The sequence below is a fragment of the Eurosta solidaginis genome, chromosome 5, assembly GCF_040869045.1.
Source record: "Eurosta solidaginis isolate ZX-2024a chromosome 5, ASM4086904v1, whole genome shotgun sequence".
Taxonomy (NCBI): Eukaryota; Metazoa; Arthropoda; class Insecta; order Diptera; family Tephritidae; genus Eurosta; species Eurosta solidaginis.
The window spans coordinates 111,992,918-112,017,014 of record NC_090323.1 but is presented as its reverse complement, the minus strand read 5'-3'; the positions used below and the strand labels follow the sequence as shown (position 1 = coordinate 112,017,014).

The following is a 24,097-nucleotide window of genomic DNA, read 5'->3' as shown; positions in this document are numbered from 1 at the left end:
AAGGTCAAATTAGAAGACCTAGATAAAATATGGGCAAAGGTTCTAGAGTGCCATCGAGGAGTAAGTTTCTCAGATAATTACACAGATGTTAGCGGCTCGGTTGAGCGAAAATTCGCTAAATACATGGAAACCAATCAAACATGCAAATCTGAAATTATGGAAGCCTTACAAACTTTCAACACTGCTAGCACCAACCAACAACAAATACCCGCTCACCCAATAAATGCCTCAAACTCAAATGGTTGTTATTTGAAAGTACCAGAATGTGACACGGAAGTCTTCAATGGTGGATACGAAGACTGGTCATCCTTCAGAGATATGTTCACGGCAGTCTATAAAAACCACCCTAAATTATCACCCGCTCGAAAATTATACCACCTACTCCTGAAAACAAAAGGACAAGCTGGACTTATTGTAAAACAATACCCACTGAACGATGATAATTTCGAGATTGTATGGGAAGCGCTCAGATCTAGGTACGAAAACAGAAGGATACGCGTCGACAACCAGCTGAAGACGCTGCCGATAACGGACTGGGACCCAATCTTCGTTTATCTGTGCTCATCAAAGCTGCCAAGTGAAAGCCTTTCACTATGGGAACATCCCTCAGCTCCCGGAAGGAGCTCCCCCTTTGGGGGGATATGAATAAATTCCTCACCAGCAGATACGAGATAGTAGAAAGAATAAGTACCTATAGACCAACGCGAGACCCCAATTTTCGAGTTTTACACCACGAACGGTGAATCAAAACTCGACCCAATCTAACATGCATATCACAAGGGGTTCAATAAAACGGCTTCGTGTAGGTTATGTAATCAATACCATACAGTCAAATGTTGCGTCATGTTTAGAAATTTATCGGTATCAGACCGAATCAAATTTGTGAGAGAAAATAGTTATTGAGAAAACTGTTTATCAACGTCACACCCCAAGAACGAATGTAAAAGTAGTTTCACGTGCGTTTATTGCCAAAAGCGTTATCATTCACTACTACATTTGCAGCCCAAACCCCAACAATCACAGCCAAACCCCAGAGCTCAAAATTCCCAAGCCGGCACCCCTAGGAGAATGGACGAAGAGCGACCCACAACATCGACAGCCGCCGCAAGAGCCACCTCCTCCCAACATTCTCAGGACAAAAACCTGGTTTCTACCCTCTTTTCGAGTAATCATGGAACAAGCCTACTACCAACAGCAGTAGTATCAGTATACTTTGCTGGCGAATTTCATAAAATTCGTGCCCTAATAGACCAAGGTTCACAAAAAACTTTTGTATCATCCCGTATACAAAAGCTTCTTGGTCTACCCACAAAAGAGTCTCTCCACCAGATATCTGGAATGGGCGGAGCCGTTGTGAAAAATGCCGATAAAATCTGCCAGATAACATTCTGTTCAGCAGACTTAACCCAAATGATAGACGCACAAGCAATAATTTTTCCGAAAGTTACTAAGTTCTTGCCCACAGTCAGAGTTTCAAGCATCGATCTCGAAGTACTGTCCCGATTACCGTTAGCCGATCTACAGTATTCGATACCTTCAAAAATCGATGTGGTAATCGGCAACGATATCACCCCGCAAATCCTCACCGAAGGGCTCCAACGGAATGTGAGTGGAACATTACTTGCCCAAAGCACCATATTCGAATGAATATTAAGCGGCTCTGTAGCTGAAAAAGTATCAACTTTCAGCACTCATGTTACGCAATGCACCGATGACCCCCTCAATCAACTTTTGAGAAAATTTTGGGAACAGGAAGAAGTTCACCAAACCCAACAACGATCTGCAGATGATGAATACTGCGAAGCACTCTACCGGCAACCACAATTCGCGAAGAAGATGGACGCTACAGAGTCAAACTACCGTTCAAATTGGAATTTCCAGCCAATCTGGCACTCGGTCATTCACGACCCGCAGCACAACAGCAGTATATCAGCATCGAACGAACACTCGAAAGAAAACCTGAATTAAGAAACAAATATTTTGAAGTCCTTAATGAATATTTAGCCTTGGCTTACATGGAACCCGCCTCCCAACAAGAGATAATTAGAGATGGTAAATATCCATCATTTTATCTACCCCATCATGCTGTCGTAAAACCCGACAGTAAAACCACAAAAGTGCGAGTCGTCTTCAACGCATCAAAAATGTCACATTCTACAAAATGAATTAATGCTCGTCATACTTAAATGCGACTTTATAAGTTTGTTTTTAATGGCGATATTGAGAAAATGTATCGCCAAATACTCATCCATGAAGAAGATAAAGATTTTGATCGAATCGTTTTTCGAAAACACCCAACTCTGCCGATAGAAGATTTTCGACTAAAAACAGTTACCCTTGGTGAAATTGCGTGCCATATTTGGCAATTCGAACCCTACACCAACTCGCCCACGACTGTCAGGACGAATATCCACTCGCAAAAAATATTTTATTGAATGAAACGGATGTCGACGAAATTTTGTCAGGCGGTCATAATATACAGTTCACTTTGAACTCCATGACTCAAGTTATCGAAGCTTTAAAATCGGCAGGGTTCCCTCTGAGAAAGATGTCGGCAAATCATCCTGAAATTTTAAAACCCGTTCCCGACCCTAATTTGCTAGACGTTGACTTTCTTAAATTCCACAATTCGAGTTCCACAAAAACCCTTGGAATTCAGTGGAACGCGCTGACCGACACCTTCACCTATACGTATGATCCACCATCAGCAGAAAACACGACTGCGAAAAGGCAGATTTTATCAGCGGTTGCGAAACTGTTTAACCCCGCAGGATGGCTATCGTCAATAATATTCTTGCAAAAATGTTGCTGCAACAGCTCTGGATGGAAGAAACGGATTGGGACGAAGACGTGAAGCCCGGTGCTCTCCAAAAATGGACCTCAATTTACGAAAATTTACCTCACATCAGAGAAATTAAAATCCCTAGGTGGGTACAGTATTCCCCCGATAAACTAATCCAGCTGCATGCACTCTCAGATGCTTCGGGAAAAGCACTTTGTGCCTGTATATATTTACGTGTACAAACCCATGAAAATAGGTTTTCATCCCATTTGCTAGCTGCTAAAAGCAAAGTAGCACCCCTTCAAACCGTGAGTCTTCCACGGTTGGAACTCTCCAAATTAGTGAAACAGCTGCGAAGTGAGCTGAATATACCCCAACACGAACTTATTCTCCGGTGCGATTCTGCCATCGTACTGGCATGGTTGTTTTCCTCTGTTAGACTTCCTCCATTCGAACCTGCTGCACGCCGACAAACAACTGATGATCCGAATGGTACAGCAACAGTAATACATTCCACGTTTGTAGCAAAAGGTCAAAAAGCTCATATTCCACTGCAAAACCTGCACCATCTAAAAACAGCAGATGAAAATGCAGATAATGGCAGCCTTGCCACCCAAGAGGTCAACATATTCCCTACCCTTCCATACAACAGGAGTCTACTTTGCTGGACCAGTTTTAGTAAAAACGTCCCCGAGCTTCGTCTGTGAAATCTTACGTTTGTGTGTTCGTCTGTTTTTCCGCAAAGGCTGTTCATTTAGAAGTGTGCTCTGATCTCACCACGAATGCCTTCAACGCAGCCTTTGCCCGATTCACTGGCCGCCATGGCCTACCCCATCAGATATTTTGTGACAACGGAAAAACGATCGTCGGCGCAGAACGCGTACAACAAAGGGAATTCACCACATTCCTCAAGGAAGTCGCTACATACGTCGCCGAAAGGTATGCAATTCACGGTTTCAAGATACACTTTACGAAGGTAGCAGGAAACCAGAAGTTTTCCTTCGAAGAGCTCACTACCCTCTTAGTACGCATAGAGGCGGTCCTCAACTCCCGACCGCTCTCCCCTATGTCCGAAGATCCAATGGATCCCCTAGTCCTTACCCCAGGGCATTTCCTACGTGGCGCGCCACTCTTGTCATTGCCGGAGCCAACTGCCGGGCATCTCACCCTGGTCAATAAATGGCAGAAACTAAAAGTGCTTCACCAACAGTTCAGCACACGATGGAAGGACCAGTACCTCAAGGAGCTGCACAAGCGGTACAAATGGAAATGCCCTCAACGCAATATTGAAGTTGGAGATTTAGTCGTGGTAAAGGATGATTTACTACCCCCGAACGAATGGCGTTTGGGGCGGGTAATCACTTTACACCCTGGATCAGATAACCATGGTTCGAGTTGTGGAACTCAAAACCCAAAACGGACTAATAACCCGGAATATTGCCAAACTGTGCGTGCTACCAACTGCCTAGCAGTGCTAACCCTACCTCTTGTGCCCTCTGCTTTCATGCCCCTAGCAATCTGAAAAAGATATATAAGCTACCCTCACCCATGCCTTACAAATACGAATATTTTTCTTTTCTTGTCTTTGCAGGACCCGCAGAACAACCGAGGGACCAAAGTATCGCCTCTGTGGCCAACGACATGTGTTGAGACAGTGCCGGGCATTCTTGGCGATGAAACCTGAGGAGAGATACCAGTGTGCAAAAACCCACCGGCACTGCCTCAACTGTCTCGCAATTTCACACTCCACCAGGTTGTGCGACTCCCCCGAGCAGCTGCCGAAATGCCGATCGGCTCTGCAAAAAGACGACAAAATACGACAATTACTTAGTAGCCAAGGCACGGGCGGCCTTGGACAGGGTTGAGGCATGTTGAAGACATGATCCAATTTTCGGACTAAGTCCGCCCCCTCCGTCTGGCAATACCCGGCCAGTGCGGCCAAGCGCCAGCAGTGTAGCTCAGCTGTGCCTGCAACCACCATCCGCGCCCACTCTCAAAATGATAATTTCCAGTTTATCTAAAACTACCCACTCAAACGCATCGTGCCATCGCCCGTTTATTTTTACCGCCCGCCGTCGGGTTATGGGATCTAAGTATCCGATTAATGGATATATAATCCAACAAAGTTGGCCTAATAATAAATATACTGGGTAATATACTGCCTATGCAATACGGCCGCCATGATGCTGGTTGCCGTTTTCACTAAACCAAGGAACGTTTTTTTTCGTTTAATATACAACGTGAAATTTTCCGATTCAGTCAAGTTGCATTTAAATAACAATAAACTAAGTTGAAATAAAAGAATATATAATAAAATAAAATAAGAAACAAAATAAATTAGCATAAAAGACAATATAAAAAATTGAATGTTATATTTTTGTAACTATTTTTTTTTTTTTTTCAGTATAAGACGTATTTTATCTAAAATGAGGATTAAATATGTAAATGCAAAATCATTTTCGGGCAAATCTGCCATTAATTGTTATAAATAAATTTAGTTAGTTTCAACAAAAGTTAACTCATTATTTGTGATTTCATGTTTTTTTTGAAAACAACTAAAACAAAAAACAAAGAATCTGGTAAATAAAGGCGTGTAAGTGAAATTTTCCACAAAAAATGGGCCGATCAAAAATTAGTTCTATTTAAGATTTTTTGTACGCTACAAATTATTTTGGAACAATTTTTTAGGATTTCGGTAGAGACTATTATAGGTAAGTGGCAACAATTGGAAACCATGTTTTAATCTTTCACCGTCTAGCGCGTACGCTCATGTAGGTTTGTGCCTTAGAGCACTTACATAATTGGTCCGCAGATTGCGCGTTCTTGTGCAAGAAAGTAAATATCGATATTTGGAGAGATTTTTGGATTTACAAAAAACGTTTTCTATTAATTATAAACAAATAGAGTAATATTTGTTAAAAAAATAGGCATATGCACTGCGGCTGATCCACACGAATCGAGTCTGAGTTCTGGAAAAATGTGGCAGAGTAACTGAACAGTATAGGACCACCTGTCAAGGACATTTCCAGCTGGAAGAAGGTAGCATATTTTAATTGTAGCTTAAGTGTACAATTCGTAAATATATTGTATATCTCATTTTTTTGCAGGTATGGCTGGACTGGAAGGCATATATAAAGCGAAAATTGGTGGAGAACAAAACGGAGCAATCTGCACAGGTGGCAGCCGAAATAGAAAGCATCATTTCAACGATTTGGAGGAAGCGGTGATACCATTGACTGCATTGGAGACGAGCACACAAGGTATACCGAAGACAGCAAATGCTGGCCTACCTGTGGCTCGTAGTCTTCCTGTGGCAAGTAGATTAAATGAGACGGGGGATAACTCATCGCCGCAGCAAGTGACCAGCAGTCCAGCAACGCCGAGGCGTCCTCGTGATGGTCAGAGGCCACCCGAAGCTCGTACCGAAGATTTGCTTAAGGAGCAAATTTCGTTGCAGAAAAAGTTCCACGAGAAGGTCGAGGAGAAATTAGAAAGCATTTCGTCAGGCATGCTTCGGTTATGCAGAGCATTCGAAAAGCAAAAGGTATTAAAAAAAAACAGAAGTGGACGAAATGAGTAGACATCATATAGCTACGGAAAATTTAGCTGCTGCAAAAAGCGCAATTAAGCAACAAATGCTCAAGGTATAGGAAAAAAGGTTTTTAGCACTGCAAAGAAATAATAATAAATAAAAGATGCTAATACATATATATATATATATATATATATATATATATATATATATATATTTAAGTTAAATAAAATGTGCTATGTATACAATTTAAAAATATTTAGTTTTAACATTTATTTTAAATTTTATGAACGCGTAAGTGTTCCACAAATATTTAAACGTATCTGCGAAGCTACATTATTGTAAGATGAGGAAGAGATTTCATTACTTTCACTTAAATATGACGATTCTTCTATTTTTAAAACGTTTACTGAAATATCAGGCACGCGATAATGGATACATATGTTATGAAAGGCTGCAGCTACGTTGACGATTTGAGATGCTTTCATAGGCTCGTAGTGAAGCTTACGAGCTCCTAGGAGGCATCTAAAGCGATTTTTAAAGACGCCGATCGTCCGTTCAACAAAATGTCTTCCCTTTGCATGTATCTTGTTGTAATTTGCCTCGGGGCTTCCAGTGGGAGGTGTCCGAAAAGATGTCATTAGCCATGGTTCTAGGGCATATCCTGTATCACCTGTGAAAAAGTAAGACAAATTTTAATTTAATAAGTTTGGAGTTTTTAGAAATTGCACGATACTGTTATTATTATACGGACGATATGTGCAACTATTACCCAAACTCCATGGATTTCGTTCACCATCCAGGTACTTCTCTTCAAAAAATGACCTCGCACCGCTGACATTCCATATGTGGGAGTCACGATTACTTCCATGGTACTGTGCATTTACGTATCGGATTTTCATATTATTATCGCATATCTGCAAATTAATAAATACATTTTAAGTGTACATAAATCTCCCATATATCTTACAATCATTGCGTTGATGCTGAAGTATCCTTTCCGATTATAATATAAAAATTTTTCGTCAGCTGGAGCAACGATTTTAATGTGTGTCCAATATACGCACAAAATGACATCCGATAAAAGTCGATTTTGGCTTGCCTTTTTTCTTTGCTATTTAAGTCTAGATTCACCCACTCAGGACAAAGATGAGTTTGCAGGGATACCAATATCTCTTTCAAGACATAACTAAATGTGGATTGAGCCATTGGAATATCGAAGTCCTTACCTACCCCATGCTGGTAGCCTCCCTCGGCAAAAAAACGTAAAACCGAAGACAAGCGATGTAGAAGAGATATAGATGACGACCTTGATGAACTGGAAAATCTCTCCAGAGCACCTAGGACATGCGTCAAGGCCGCCTTATTTAGCCGATAATTTTTTATAAAACTGCATTTAGAAAAGTTTTGAGGAATGGATTACTTATACATATATTTATGTATGTACTTGCATTGTTTCGTTCACATCAAGAGGATTGCTGACATCCCTCAAGCATTTCCTTTGTAATTTAGGTCCTTCCGGCTCCTTTCTCTTTCTTCCTCAGCTAAAATAACTGTAAATGCAGCAGTTTCCATGTTCTGATTGTTTTAAGAAATATATAATCTATTTGTATTTTCTTTATAATTTTTGTATTTTTTCCGACCCAGCTGATTTCGAAATGTCAAAATTCAAAGTTTATTTATGGTAACACTTTTTTCGAGTTCACGTGGGTTCAGTGATAGCAATTTATTCGTATTCAAAGCAGTTATTCGAATTCGTAACATTGCTACGAGGGATTGCGTGATTGGATTGAATAAATATGTAGATATCACCAGGTTGCTAACAGCCTAGCAACATTGACGAATGCCATGCACCTATGTGTTTGTTTTGTTCGGTATTATGTATGGTGATGTGTATTGGTGCAAAGCTATGAACGTGTGAATGCATCAGTGTGAGCGGTCGAGGCACGAACAAAATGTATCTGTGTAAGGCTTGGTTTGGTAGAGCGTGTGAATGTGTATAGATGTATATGATGTATAGATGGAAAATACGGGAAAAGGAGGCTAAAAACCTAATTTTTTGGCGGCAAAAGGGCTCGAATTGGCGGCGCAACGTCAACAAGAACCATTACATATTTTTCTGCTGGCGGCCACATATTTCATACCGATATATCGCCACAACAGCAAAAACCACAACAAAGTTTTGGCGGCAGCAATCAGGTGAACGGCTGAAGAATTCAGTGTATTTGCTAAACTTTGCATACCGGCCTACACATACACCATTTGTGGAACAACCACGACAACGAACACCACTATTTGCATCCCGGCCGACAACAACTTCATGACCTTTTTGTATTGGCGGTTCAACCCCTACCACAACAACTATCATTCGCTTTCACAACCAGCTACACCATTTTCGACAACAACAATCGCGACGCATACTCACTGCCAGAAAAAAATACCACATCAACTACAATATTTCGTTATGACGATGGGAAAAATGTGCCTGCGACATTGAAACAATTACAACATCACCATTGGATCAGCTAACAGTTTGGAGGAGCAACACAGTCCACGAGATAACTTTTTGCCCTTTACCTTTGTATTAATTAATTACTGTTACTTGCTTTTTTTGTGCATGCCCATACTAGCGGTGTTGATATTTGGGAAAAAGGGCATAAGTAGGCATAAACGCCACGAAGTTAGCCAGGGGAGTTCATTTTTTTAATAAAGTATTTTTTTTTTATTACGGGGCAGTCTTACAGGAGATATAACCAAAGACATTTTTTTAACCTTGTTAATTTTTTTTTTTCAAAAATGTTTGTTTCTTTTCCATTGGAAACAATTCTTGCACAATTAGTGCCTTTTGCTTTTTCTCTTCCTCCATTATTTGCAAACTTTCGTTTTTATTTAATTTTATATTTTTCATCATACTCCCCCCACACATTCGCATAAGAACCCATGTGGTTCCTTTAATTCTCTTTAATGTAGTAACCCTTTTTGGCACTTACTGTTTTTTTTCAATTCCCTTGGATTATCCGATGCACACTCATCCCGGAAAGAAACAATGAAACTAGTCCATTTTTTAGACTAGGGACAGACATAACAGCAATCATTCTTACCTTGTCATCAACACTTTGTTAAACTAACTCAATGTCCAAGATCACAAGCGAGTGATCTGGCTGAGTATTGAGAAAAAAATAGTGTGCCAGATAAATGTATGTGCATTGAGCATATATGTTTTAAGTGTTTTTCTCTTTACAGCTCGCAGACTCAACTTCATGCAGGCGCCTCCAACGGAGTGAGTAACACGGTGAGTGAAAATATTGTAAATTTGAAAAAGTATATATGCACGTATGAATGTATGTAAATATATTGCCAGTCAATTCCTAGTCTTGAGAAATTAGAAAAGGAATTGGCGACGAATAAAGAAATCTCAATAATATATGTGCATGCACAAAACCACACAGACATACATTTACATTTACATACTTTTTTTGACATACATATAAATTCCTTATTTCTTTGATGGCCTACTTTTGCTTTGTGCAAAATTGATTTTGCATTTACTTGCGCGATTGCTGTAGGTCAGAGATTAGGTTTTTAAAATGTTTGGCTTACTATTTTTTGCACTTAGCTTGAATTTCGTATCTGTAGATTGTAAGATTCCAGTTGGTAGGATAGTGCATTACGGAGGTTCACAAATTTTTTTTTTCTACTACAAGAAATATCACCTCTCGTTTTTTTGTTTTTCGTTACTAAAAATTGTATTGAGTATAAGTGAATTGAATTGAAAACTTATGCTATCATTTTGTTTTGCTTATTTTTGAAATTTAATTTTAAGCGGGGTTTTTTTCTGCTAACAATTTTTTTTGCATTCCATAGGATATATAGCTCTAGGGTATAGTTCTAAGCAAAAATTAAAAAAAGCCTTTTGCTCATACGGGCACGCTTTGCACATTTAAGTGCTAGGCGAGGGATGATCAAGTGCAGGTGTGTGGGAAGAAGAACACAGGAAGAGAATAATATACAAACACACATAAGATTGATAAAGAGAAAGTATTTGACCTTATAGAGCTGCCACCGTTCTTATTATGTTCAAATTATTAAGCGTTTTAGGATAAACTAGCCTTTACTGGCGGCTTCGTTCACATTAAAGGCCACAACTATGCAATGTCGCTTTTGTGATTCAAAACTCGAACTGAATTTTCAGTTGTAATTTTAAAAGTTCCTTTATGATTCAAATCATAAACAAAGCAAGTTTTAAAATTAAAAAATGGTCGCCGTAAATTAAACGCACATGCAACACGTGCTCCAACAATTTAAGCAATGAGAATTTAACGATATATGTATGTGAGCTGAAAAAATTTGAAAATTCCCCCAATATTTTGAAATTTATAAATGAAAGCAGTTATGTTATAATAAAACTGGTAAAATTAGTCGTTGTTTATGCGATTGGTACCTTTTATTATTTGTAAACTGATACATTTCTATCTAGGCTCCCGGCAATACTGCCAACAAGTCTGAAAAGGTTTTCGTTTTCCCACGATTGTATAAGAAACGTGCATTAGTACGTTTTTCTACTACTACTTCCTCTAATGCTAATACTTTAAAAATACTTTTTTAAATACTTTTATAGATATATTGCAAGATGAATCGGCTCGCATATAATTAACTGTATGTGAAGGCGAAATGAATGTCAATAATGCGCTGCTTAACATAAAGTCGACGTCAGTCTATGGTTATTCCGTTTTTCGTATTTCTTGCCAAAAAATGTATGTTTTTGTTTTCGTACTATTGCAACACAGTTTGGGAATTGGTTTTCGAGGTTGAGAGAGAATATTTTCATTTCAGTTTTCTAGTGTTTCCGCAACCTTCTTACATTGTGGATAAGTACAAGTGTATTGACTTCTCTCTGACAGGCCCTCGCATCGGTTAGCATAACGGGAAAATCTGGGTTGCCATTGTTGTTTCTGTTGAAAACGGTCAATTCGGGTTCTTTGCAGAGACGTAAAAGGATTGAAACAGGGTTTATGTAGTCACAAGTGTTGTTCCTGTTACCCAACATTTTTATTTTATATCACGGGGAAAATTGTTCAGTTCAGAGTTATTGGTTTTCATTAACAATTTAATTAATTACATGCGGTTACTCCTCTAAGTGTAAAAGGAAGTAGAAAACGTAGAGTTTTTCAATTTATTGTGAAAAACTTTTTAAACACAACAACAACGTATATCGGTAAAATATTTTCTAGGATTTCTGTACCCAAGTTTATTATATTTGTGTAATACAAGAATCTCGTAACAGCATTTTTATATGAAAAAACAACAATGTTACACGTGTGGCGCTTTATATTTTTTTAAGTTTCTGTAGACTTTTTTGACTCTAATATAAATAAATTTTGCTTTCTGTATATTTCCGCATTGTTTGAGGCTACAAATCTTCTATTATTATTATTTCTGTGGAAATATATGCAACTATTTCATTTCTAAATACTACAAAGTTTTATTAAACTATCAAATGCAACGCAGCTTAAAGTACTCTTACGTACCAAAAATGCAACTCTAGACCTGAGATTTGCATCAGGTGAGCGAAGCTGTTTGTAATTTTGATATTTATCGCTTAGTTGACACCCTTGGTATTGTACACAATGCCTTCTTGCGATGAATATCGTTTGAGACGAAGCGTACGATATTTCCAATGTATTTTTTACTCCCATAACACTCCAAAACACACAAACGTCCCACCTAGCACTCGCTGGCACTAAAACTGATTTAGGAGCCGAAAAAAGGCCCATCCCTGAGTTAGACATTGCATTAAGTTTTAGGTTTTTTGTAAAGGCTAGGCCCCACAAAACTATTAATTTTTTTAAATATCTTACACCTCTATTGAACTTACACACACCAATGCATAAATTGAAATCCAGACACAAACAACGAAAAGCTTCGTGCATTTCAAAATTAGATCTGCATGTACTCAGGAAGAGTGGTTGAAAATGGGCTATTCACAATCCCTCCCAATAATTTCACCATGCACAATACACCCAACATTTCCCTACGACTCTCAAAGGAAGGAAGGTTAATAAGCTTCAACCGGGTATTATAGGATGGAAGATCCCTTGTTGGATCCCACGATAAGTGACTTAACGCAAAAAGCAGGAACTGTTTTTGAATCGATTCCAGCTGGTCACGATAAATCTGATACCGTACTCGTATTCTAGAATCGGTCGAACTAAGGCAGTAAAGAGGGCTTTTGTGACGTAAGGGTCCATAAATTCTTTTGACCATCGTTTAATGAAAGCTAGCCCACCTCTAGATCGAGTCACACAAGTTTCAATATGATATTTGAAGTCTATCTTGGGGTCCATTGTGACACCGAGATCGGTGAAGTTAGTAATTTGCTCAAGCTGGTAGTCACCTATCGAATAATTATGTACCTGATATGATTTTCTAGTAAAACTCATGAATATGCATTTGTTTAGGTTGAGGACCATTTCATTGGCCTTGCACCATTGAACTAAGCTATCCAAATCGTTCTAAATAAGTTGTCCAGCGATTGGGAGTTTTACGCAGCAATAGGCGAATTACTAGGAGTCGCACTCGGGAACTAGAAAATTTGATTGCCGGATCGATTTTCAATCAGATTGATATTGGTATTCCACGGGCTACTGACTTTATGTCCACAGATTATTTTAAAAGGTGCGCTTCGCGGATCTTCGGATCTTTTGGCCCTGAATGCCCGCTTAGGGTTCCTTTCGCGAACGGGGTGTCTTTGAACGATTCGGAAAACAGTTTAAACTTCTCCCAAAAAAATCGATTTGGTGTGCCAGATGGTAGATAGTGAGGACGTAGGTGTACAGGGGGGGGCGGTGTTCCGACGGGAAACGCTCCACCAATGGTTTCTGGCGGCCTCCCAAATGGAAAAAATTAGACCTCGAAAAATGGCACATCAAATTCGATGGGACCAACAAAGCTATGAGCATCGAAAGCTTCATTTTTCGTGTTGAGCGAATGCGGGAACAACATGCTATTTCCTTCTTCAAGCTTTTCACGGACTTTCATTGTCTGGTTTCCGGCGGTGCCTTGAAGTGGTATTGGCAGGTCCTCGAAGACCATGCAGATGAGCCAGATTTCGGTTACTTCGAGCTGAAAGCCGAGATACTAAGCCACGTCAAGTGCGCTGAGTCTGATTATGAAATAATCCGTGAAATAATGGAGAGGAAACAGCAACCCGCCGAAGCTTTCGACGACTTCTATAGCAAAATACACAATTTGACATTCCGTTTGCGGAAGAAAATCCCTGAGAAGGAACTGGTTGGTATAATTAGGGGAAATCTTAAACCACACCTAGCCAACTTGACCTTCGCCATAAAAATGTACTCTCTGGCGTAGCTCAAAACTGAGTGCAAGAGAGCTGAAAAACTGATTAGGGAAAATAAATGTAGGTCTAGGGCCGTAAATGATCTGAATTTCGAGCAGCAGGAGCTAGGCGGTCAACAAATTGAAGCTTTTGAAAAAAACCCCAGCCCCAGCGCCAATTCTCAACAAATCCCACCAGTGCTAGTTCTTCTGTTGATCCTGCGTCCAAATACACTGTCAATTCCTTTTGTGCTTCTCCCTTCCATTTAGTGTTGTGTTTTTCGTTTGGTATGCCGGTGGATCACTTTGTGAAAAACCGGGCAGAAGCACAAAAACCAAATAAATGTTCGTCCTCGTTCCACAATATGGTATGTTTTGCTTGTGGTAGTGATTCGTCCTTTTGTGTTTTTAAACCGAAACAGGGAAACCCCAGGCTGGCGGAGTTGATCGGGAACTCCAGCCAAGAGATGCACAACCCGGCAACCCATCAGTAAAGATTTTGAAGAGGGAAAAGAAGGAGAATGTTTTTATAGTAGAGGGAGGGGTAACCGAAAGGCAGGAAATAAAGAGCTTACACCAGAGGAAGGTGGAATATGAGGAGGCTAGAAGAAGAATATTTTGCGAGGCATTTAATAGCAGGAGGAAAAGTAGAAACTTCAAGAAAATAGACAAGATGAGTTAAAAGAGGAAAAATCTCAGGAGGATAAGAAATAAAATAGTTGCCACAATTGTGACCGTGAAAGGAGACAATCGATTTTTTGCTAAAACCAATATAGGAGGCCAGGAAGTATTGGCTCTCTTAGACTTAGGGGCGAGTTCCAACTGCTTAGGAAAAGGCTCACCGGCACTCCTGTGTGGTAAAGAGGCCTTGATTATGCCAATCAAGGAACACAATATCCGGACCGCGAACGGGGAAGAAACCGCCGTGGTGGTAGTAATAACGCTCCTGTGGTGTGGGATAACAGCACCAGAGAACTGGAATTTTTAATCGTTTCCGGCCTTCAATAGGAAGTCTGTCTAGGAGTCGACTTCTGGCAGGCTTCGGTATGAATGTTGTGAGTAGCGGTGTGAATGGGAGTGTGAATGTTGCCAGTGTGCGGAGCTCGTTCCCGCCGAGGGGGGTCTTTCGTTCGATGCCGTGCAACGTGTTTTAACAACAGAAGAAAACAACATGTTGGAGCGTGTGAAGGCCCAGTTCCCGTCTTTTGCGGTATTGGGGTTAGGCCAAACAGATAAGTAGGAGCACGCTATCGAAGTGGTCGACGAGAATCTGCCAGTAAAGCAGCGCCATTACCCAATCTCAACCGCTATCCAAAAACTTATCTACGCAGAATTACACCGAATGCTGGACATGGGCGCAATAGAGGAGTCGAATAGTAGTTGGAGTTCGCCCGTATCGCTCGTCATTAAAGGCACTAAAACCCGTTTATGCCTGGACGCTGGGAAGGTCAACGAAAGGACGATAAAGGACGCTTACCCCGTATTAATGGAATTTTGAGCCGACTGCAAAACACGAGATATATTTCCGCAATCGACTTGAAAGACGCTCCCTGGCAGATTCCTCTCGAGAAGAAGTCGCGAGAAAAGACTGCGTTCACTGTCCCTGGCCGACCCCTGTACCAATTCACCGTGATGCCTTTCGGGTTGTGCAATTCAGCACAACGTATGTGTCATCTTAGGGACAAGGTCATTCCGTCCGCTATGCGTGAGCGTGTTTTTGTTTATTTGGATGATTTGTTAGTGAGTTCTGAAGATTTCTTGTCCCATATGTGTCAGTTGGAAAAGGTCGCTCGGTGTCTTCACGAGGCAAAGTTGACGATTAATGTCGAAAAAAGCAAGTTTTGTTTTAAGGAAGTACGATATTTAGGGTACGTGGTCTGGATGGATGTATAAGGACAAACGACAATAAAGTGGTAGCTGTGGGGGACTTCCGGTACCAAAAACTCCGAAACAACTACCACGGTTCCTTGAAATATCGGGCTGGTACCGACGTTTCATACAGGGCCATGCGACAATTGCAGCTTCGCTGCACGACTGCCTCAAGAATGACAAAATCAAAAAGTTTGCAATGACGGACGAAGCAATAAAATCATTTGAAATTTTAAAGCAGAGTTTGGTTTCTGCACCGGTGCTCACACATCCTGATTTTAATCGTCGTTTTTATATTCAATGTGATGCATATACTGACGGAGTGACCTATTGCCTACGTTTCGGCAAAATTAAATAAGGCGCAGAAAAATTACAGCATTATGGAACTTGAATGCTACGCCGCCATCGTGAGTGTCAATATATTCCGACCTTACGTGGAGGGAACCCCGTTCACCATCATAACCAGCGGTGCGAACCACTACATTTACACGGTTACCAAATTGAGAATGTGTTAGTAAACACGAACGCGTAGCGAGCAAGAAAGCAAAATCAATTATTTATTTAGTTTGATTTCAATGCTTGAACGGTGAGCACGTGTCACACGCACTCTTTGGTACTCTGTTTTAAGCGCGCGCGCGACACTTCCTCACTGTACGACCATCGAAATGAAACTAAAAGAGCTGTCGTTGATTTTGACGAAGTAGCCATTGTACTCTCGTTTATCGTATACATATATGGTCGCTTAGCAGGTGCTAAGCTCACGCCCACCCCGGATCATAACTGATCATGCCAGCCTCAAATGGCTCATGAATCAGAAAGAGCTTTCTGGGAGGTTGGCAAGGTGGAGTTTGAAACTCCATGGTTATGATTTCGATATCCAACATCGAAAAGTTGCGCAAAACGTAGTTCCCGACACGTTCTCACGAATGCACATGGACGAAATACTGACGAACGATAGAGCCATAGACGTGTGTCTCGAGTCACCGTGCTTCGAGTCGGAGGAGTATATTAAGTTGAAAAAGACGGTGACCGAGAACAAAGACAAGTTACAAGACTTATGCATATGGGACGGTTACGTTTATAAACGGACGCAATTCGACAGGCGGACGATCTTCTAGCGGACCAGACCTGGAAGCTCTGGGTACAGTCGGACTTGCGACCGGGGCTGGTAGAGGCGTCTCACAGCTCACCGTCGGATAACCATGGCGATATACATAAAACTCTATCCCGACTACGTCAAAAATATTACTGGCCAGGAATGGTCACCGATGTATGTGCTCACGTAAAAGATTCGAATCTTGCAAAATTAATAAAACTCAAAACGTTTTCAAACAATCCATTTTGGGAAACAAAAGCTCACAGAGCGATCTTTCCAACGTCTGTTCATAGATTTCATGGGTCCATATCCTCGTTCTAGTGACGGTAACGTGTATGTCTTTGTATGTCTAGATCACTTTTCTAAGTTCGTGTTTTTAAAACCAATGAAAAGGGCCATTTCAGCTGAGGTAGACAAATTTTTAGAAAAAGATGTGTTTCATGTGCTTGGTGTACCCGAATATGTCCATTCGTACAATGGGAAACAATTTGTTTCCGAGGTCTTTACTAGTTTCCTAGAGAAATATGGCGTGTATATGTGTCCATGTGTTTATGTATTTTGTGTCCAGGTCCGTGCCTTAGCCGCAATGTTGCCACTAATCTAATGACATCACGTATTGACAACATTGTACCTATAGTGAACCCAATGTTGCAGCGGAAATTAGATGTTGCACTTGGCATCATGTTGTTATAATAAATAAAATATCACCAGGTTGCTAACAACCTAGCAACATTGACGAATGCCATGCACCTATGTGTTGTTTTGTTCGGTATTATGTATGTGGATGTGTATTGGTACAAGGCTATGAACGTGCGAATGCATCAGTGTGAGCGGTCGAGGCACGAACCAACTGTATCTGTGTAGGTGTTGGTTTGGTGGAGCGGTAAGCGTGTGAATGTATGAGTGCATGAGTGTATAGACGGAAAATACGGAAAAAGGTGGTTAAAAACCACATTGGCGGAAAAAGGGCTCGAACTGGCGGCTCAACGCCAACAACAACCATTCCATATTTTTCTGCTGGCGGCCACATATTTCGTACCAGCAATATATTGCCACAACAGCAACAACCAAAACAAATTTTTGGCAGCAGCAATCAGGTGAAAAGGTGCTGAAGAATTCAGTGTATTTGCTAAACTTTGCGCATCGACCTACACGTACACCATTTTTGGAACATCTACAACAACGATCACCACTATTTGCATCCCGCCCGACAACAACTACATCACCTTTTTGTATTGGCGGTGCAACACCTAGCATAACAACTATCATTCACTTTCACCACCAACTACACCATTTTCGACAACAACAATCGCGACGCATACTCACTGCCAGCAAAAACTACCACATTAACTACAATATTTCGTTATAACGATTGGAAAAAGGTGCCTGCGACATTGAAACACCTACAACATCACCACTGGATCAGCTACCAGATTGGAGGAGCAACACAGTCCACGAGATACATTTTCGTCCTTTACCTTTGAATTAATTAATTACTGTTACTTGCTTTTTTTGTACATACCCATACTAGCGGTGTTGATATTTGGGAAAAAGGGCATAAGTAGGCATAAACACCACGAAGTTAGCCAGGGAGTTCATATTTTTAATAAAGTAGGTATTTTTTTTATTACGGGGCAGGCTTACAGGAGATATAACCAAAGACATTTTTTCTTTTAACCTTTTTTAGTTTTTTTTTCACAAATTTTTGTTTCTTTTCCATTGGAAAGAAGTCTTGCACATTCAGTGACTTTTTTCTTCTTCCTTTTTTTGCAAACTTTCGTTTTTATTGTATTTTATATTTTTCACCATACTCCCCCCACACATTCGCATAAGAACCCAAGTGGTTCTTTTGATTTTCTTTAATGTAGTAACCTTTTTGGGCACTTACTGCTTTTTTTCTTTTTTTTTCAATTCCCTTGGGGTCTCCGATGCACACTCATCCCGGAAAGAAAAAATGAAACTAGTCCATTTTTTAGACTAGGGACGGACATAACAGCAGGCATTCCGATCTTGTCATCAACACTTTGTTAAACTAACTAACTCAATGTCCAAGATCACAAGCGAGTGATCTGGATGAGTATGTAAAAAAAATAAAGTGTACCAGATAAATGTATGTGCATTGAACATATATGCTTTGAGTGTTTTTCTCTTTACAGCTCACGGACTCAACTTCATGCAGGCGCCTCCAACGGAGTGAGTAACACGGTGAGTGACAATATTGTAAATTTGGAGGAGTACATATGCACGTATGAATGTATGTACATATATTGCCAGTCAATTCCTAGTCTTGAAAAATTAGAAGAGGAATTGGAGACGATAAAAGAAATCGGAATAATATATGTGCTTGCACAAAACCTCACAAACATACATTGACATTTACATACTTTTTTTAACATACATATAAATTCTTTATTTCTTTGATGACCTTCTTTTGCTTTGTGCAAAATTGATTTTGCATTTACTTGTGCGATTGCGGTAGGTCACAGATTATGTTTTAAAATTTTTGTTTACTATTTTTTGCACTTAGCTTGAATTTCGTATCTGTAGATTGTAAGATTCTAGTTGGTAGGATAGTGCATTAGGGTGGTTCGCAAATTCTTTTTTACTAGTAGAAGAAATATCACCTCTCCTTTTTTCGTTTTTCGTTACTAAAAATTGCGTTGAATATAAGTTGATTGAATTGAAAACTTATGTTATCATTTTGTTTTGCTTCTTTTTGAAATTTAATTTTAAGCGGGGTTTTTTTTCTGCTAACATTTTTTTTGCATTCCATAGGATAGATAGCTCTAGGGTATACCAAGTGACAGACTAGTGTCAGGTTTGGGGGCACTGTAAGTGGGTAGGAACAACGCAGTGCCCACGGTGCGGTGCAAGTTGCACTGCAGAGGGAAAGTTGACTCCACCTGACAGGGCAGGCCTCGCCCTTTTCTCCCCCTTATGCTTTCCCCCTTCTAACTTTGCCCCTCATGTCTATATACATCTTTTTCAGCAATTTCTTTTCCTTTCCACAATGCAGGTATGAACCCTCTTTTTCTTCATGTGTATGTGGGTGAGGGCTGTGGCGAAGTGCCTCTCCCAAGACGACGAGCTATCCTGGGATGCAAGCATACCTGCTTGCCGCCGCTCCTCGCCATCCAAACGTTCAGCAATGTAACAATATTGACATTCGCTATCACTACATCCGTGAAAAGTATGAATGCGGGCATATCGAAGTGGAATATGTACCAGCCACAGCCACATGAACAAAAAGGTTTCATACCTGCATATGTATAGGAAAGGAAGAAGAAAGAGCTGAAAAAGATGGAAACATACGTGAGAGGCAGAGTTAAAAGGTGGAAAAGATGAAGGCCTGTCCTTTGAGGTGGAGTCTTCCCTCCCTCTTCAGCACAACTTGCGCTGAACCATGGGCGCTGTGCTGACTCCTATTTCCTTACAGCGCCCCCAAACCTGACGTCCGTCTTAGTCTTTATATATCCGTCTTAGCCATTTCTCCCCCGTGTTATCCTTCTCCTACCGTAGCGCGCCCTAAGGCAAACCACACACCAAAATTATTTTTACCTCAGCCCTGCATTTCAATGAAGATCACGTAGTTCAAGGATACATTCTTCAGGTGTTTATTTACAAACAATTCTCTTAAACCTAGGTATGTTCTAGTCTAAGTAATCCTATCTCTATGATTAAAGCTCCAGAATAGATATTCACAAATAGGAATTTAATAAAAAAATCCCAGAACTCGAACTCAGCAAAAGATTAAACTATAATAATCCAATCTAACTGTGTCTCTCCTAGTCTACTTAATTACAAGTCTTGAAGGCAAATTCAATTTATTGTGTGTTTTAAAACCCAACAAAAAAAATGTTAATACTAAAATATGTCTTAAAGTATGACTTATTTCACCTAGTCTTCGTATAGTTTAATTATAACCTAACTAACACACAAAAATTTACTTTATATTCTTATTATCATCTATATATCGCCCCATCTTAATGTTTTCGTTTGCACAAGCAAACCTAACGAATCTAAAAGATACTATCTCTCTTAGCTTAACGCTAACGCAAAATTGAAAACTTTTATATGTGGAGGATTACTGACCTACCACAAAATTCATATGAAATTGCGGAAAGAGAAAAGAAAAAAAACTTGTTTTGTGAAAGAAATAAAATGTATAAGAAGAAAGGGAAATACGCTCAACGAGATCGCTTTTCTGGTGAGCTTATGTTTATGTATGTTTGTATAATACTTTTTTTTCTCAGCTACAATGCATGCACATACATCTATTTTCTTGCTCTCGCTGCTAATCATTCAAAATTCATAGAATTAGGAGCGCCTAGCTTAATCTATGTGCATACATAAGCGCATATATGTTTTTATGTTTTGTATTTGCACTCACCTGGTCACTCCGTCGCTCTGGTACCGTCGCTCTTGAGCACCTGTTGCTGAAAAAAGTAACTCAAAACACATATGCTAATATACATACATACATACATAAAGGGAGCGTGATTTCTACGCTCTATCACCTATCATTAACTTTGGGGTATTAGCTTGTGACACTTGACACCATGTGCTCGTAATTATATGTAAATAGCAGTAACGTGTCGTCTTACAAAAAAAATCGGAATAAAAAAAAGTTTAATAAAAAAAACTGCCAAAAAAATTAAAAAAAGATAGGGGCGGCCAAACACGAGCGGTGTGTATCTCTAATCGGAAGGTCCAAAAGTATTTCTTGTTTAGTAAGCAAATATGTGTTTCTGGTGTGTTTTTTTTTTTTTTTGTGTTTCTGGTTTTGCTTTTCTAAACAGGGGTTGAATTATGCCCTAGCATTTATAAAGGCTAAGATCCCTAAAAATGGGTCGAAAAATAGTTAAACCTAAAACATGTGCTTTGGCAAAAAAGCACAAAAAAATGCAATTAAAATAATGTGTATATGGGCTAGTAGCAAAGGCAAAGAAAACCCCACAACATAATAGGGGTAAACACCAAAAATAGCGAAAATGAAAAAAAGAAAGACGCAAAAAAAAATCTTACGAAATCGCTGGTGACGTGAAGTAATTACCTCCAGCGAGTGCAAGAAAAAGCCAAAATCAAAGTGAAAATCACTTCAAAAGGATTTACATCGCACCTTTTACCTATATGTCCGCAACTAAAAAATCGAAAAACGAAATCGAAAGAAAAATTTCAATGAAATCCTTTGGCGACCTTTTTCTGTTAACAAGGTATTTGTTTAACCGGCTTTAGGTCCAATTTTTAGTATAAAAACTCCAAAAATTGTTTTTTCTTTAGTTTACCAATATATTTCGGTTACACACGATAACCGTCTTCAGGGCTTTGAACTATAAAAAAATTACAGAAACATAAAATAAAAATACAATTGACATAAAAAATTGAACAAACATGAACATTTCTCTACATACATTATTTTACACGTCTTCGCTGTTTAACGTGGAGCTAGTCACTGTCCGCATATTGTTTATCAAAAGTTTGTAGTAGCTCGCGCAGTTATCAATGTCCGTTTTGTAATTCATTCGTATGTTAGTCGGTGTGTTTAAAATATGAAGTACTTCTAAAGTCAATCTCTTATTATATTGTTTCTCTTCCTGAAGTATTGTTGTTTGGTTAAAGTTCGGAGAGTGGTTTTTCGTCGTACAGTGTGTCAGAAGTGCTGTTTTTTGGTGAGTTGCTTCGTGGCAATGTTTAAAATCTGATTTATGTTGGGCTAGTCGAGTTTTTAATTTAGCTTTGGTTGTGCCGACATATATATTATTGCATGATTCCATGTCATTTCCATTACATGGTATTTTATATATCACATTGCTTCTATCCGCCTGAGGTACCTTAGATTTTGTTCTGTTGAATAAATTTTTTAATGTGTTAATTGGCTTGTGCGCTATTCTAACTTTTTCTTTATTATAACAATTCGTGTTTGCTAAGCGCTCTGATAAATTTGGTACATAACATAATGACTTGAAAATTTCAGGTTTTTGTGATTTCCGTTGACTAGCTTGTGATGTACATCTTTTAATTACGGTATTTGTAATATTTTCAGGAAAATCTTGACTTTTTAATAATACTTTTGCTTCTTCTTTGATCTCTTCGTGGTAAGCGTCATCTGATATATTTAGCATACGTCGTATACAGCCCATTGCTGTATTTATTATTATCGTCTTTGAGTGTTTCGAATGAAAATTAATGATTCGTCCTGTAGATATGGGTTTCTTATACCACCTTAACTTCAATTGGTTGCCTCGTCGAATAATAATTGAGTCAAGATATAGCAATTTTCCGTCGTCTTCGAGTTCCGTTGTGAACTTTATATGTTTGTTATAGGAATTTAATGCGTCAAGTGTGTTTTGTACCTCATCTTCATTTAATTATGGCGAATAGGTCGTCCACGTACTTCGTGACTAATCTTGGTACTCTTGTTAACTTTTTCATTGTATTATCCAACAACTCTTCCATCACGATATCTGCAATCACTGGTGAGGTCGGTGATCCCATTGGCAACCCTTTCAGCTGGGTGTAAATTTTATCATTAAATTTGAAATATCGATTATCTTCGATGCAAAATTTTAACATTTCTATAAACATTTTCTTTGATAGTTTCGTATGCTTCTCTATTGTCGTCCATTTTCTTATTATGATGTCAAGTGCTAGTTGGGTTGGTATACTGGGAAACAGGGAAATTACGTCAAATGATATTAGTCTTTCATCGTCATAGATATACGAGTTGTTTATTTTTTCTTTGAAGTCTAGTGTATTTTTTATGTTATAACTCGAGTTTACCGTGACGGTTTTTAAGATATCCGCTATATATTTGCACAGGTTGTGTGCTGGAGATCCGACGGCGGAACATATCGGCCTGAGTGGGGTTCCCTGCTTATGTGTTTTTGGGAGTCCATAAATCCGTGGAGGTAGTGCTGTGGTTGTGGTGAGTTTATTTTATCGACTTTTGTGATTACATTCATTCTGTACATTTTATCCACTATGTTATTATTTTTGCTTTGAAGCCTCGCTGTTGGGTCCTGTCTCTGAATTCTGTACATTGTCAAGTCTTTTAATATATCATTCATTTTGTTTTCATAGTCATTTACATTCATTGCCACTGTTTGGTTTCCCTTGTCCGATGATAAAACACGAATATTTTTATTTTTGCTCAGAAAATTCCGCGTCCGCTTCACTGTATCCGATATTGCACTATCTATTGCACTTTGTTTATTTGTTCTTACATGAGCTTTCACAAGTTCAGAGAATTTTGTTCGCGCCTCTTCTTGTTTATCTTTCGTAATGTTTGTTTGTACCAAATCCTCACCATCCGCGATATATTGAAACAATGGAAAGCTCTTATTTTCAATTGGCAGCGCGACCTTTGGACCCTTTGCTAACAGACATTTTATGTCTGAGGGAAATTCAACATCAGTTGTGTTTACAAACCACTCTTCATGTTTGTTGTTGTTCACCCACATATGGTTTCGTTTTTTCCTTAGAT

At 39.4% G+C, this 24,097-nt stretch overlaps 1 protein-coding gene and 1 pseudogene across 1 annotated transcript in view; both read left to right on the top strand.

Moving 5' to 3' along the window:
* Pxn (Peroxidasin) overlaps window positions 1-24,097 on the top strand; it is a 1,464,583-nt gene that overhangs the window by 1,150,285 nt on the left and 290,201 nt on the right. The gene's annotated exons all lie outside the window — the stretch shown is intronic.
* On the top strand, window positions 124-6,432 carry LOC137252815 (uncharacterized; annotated as a pseudogene).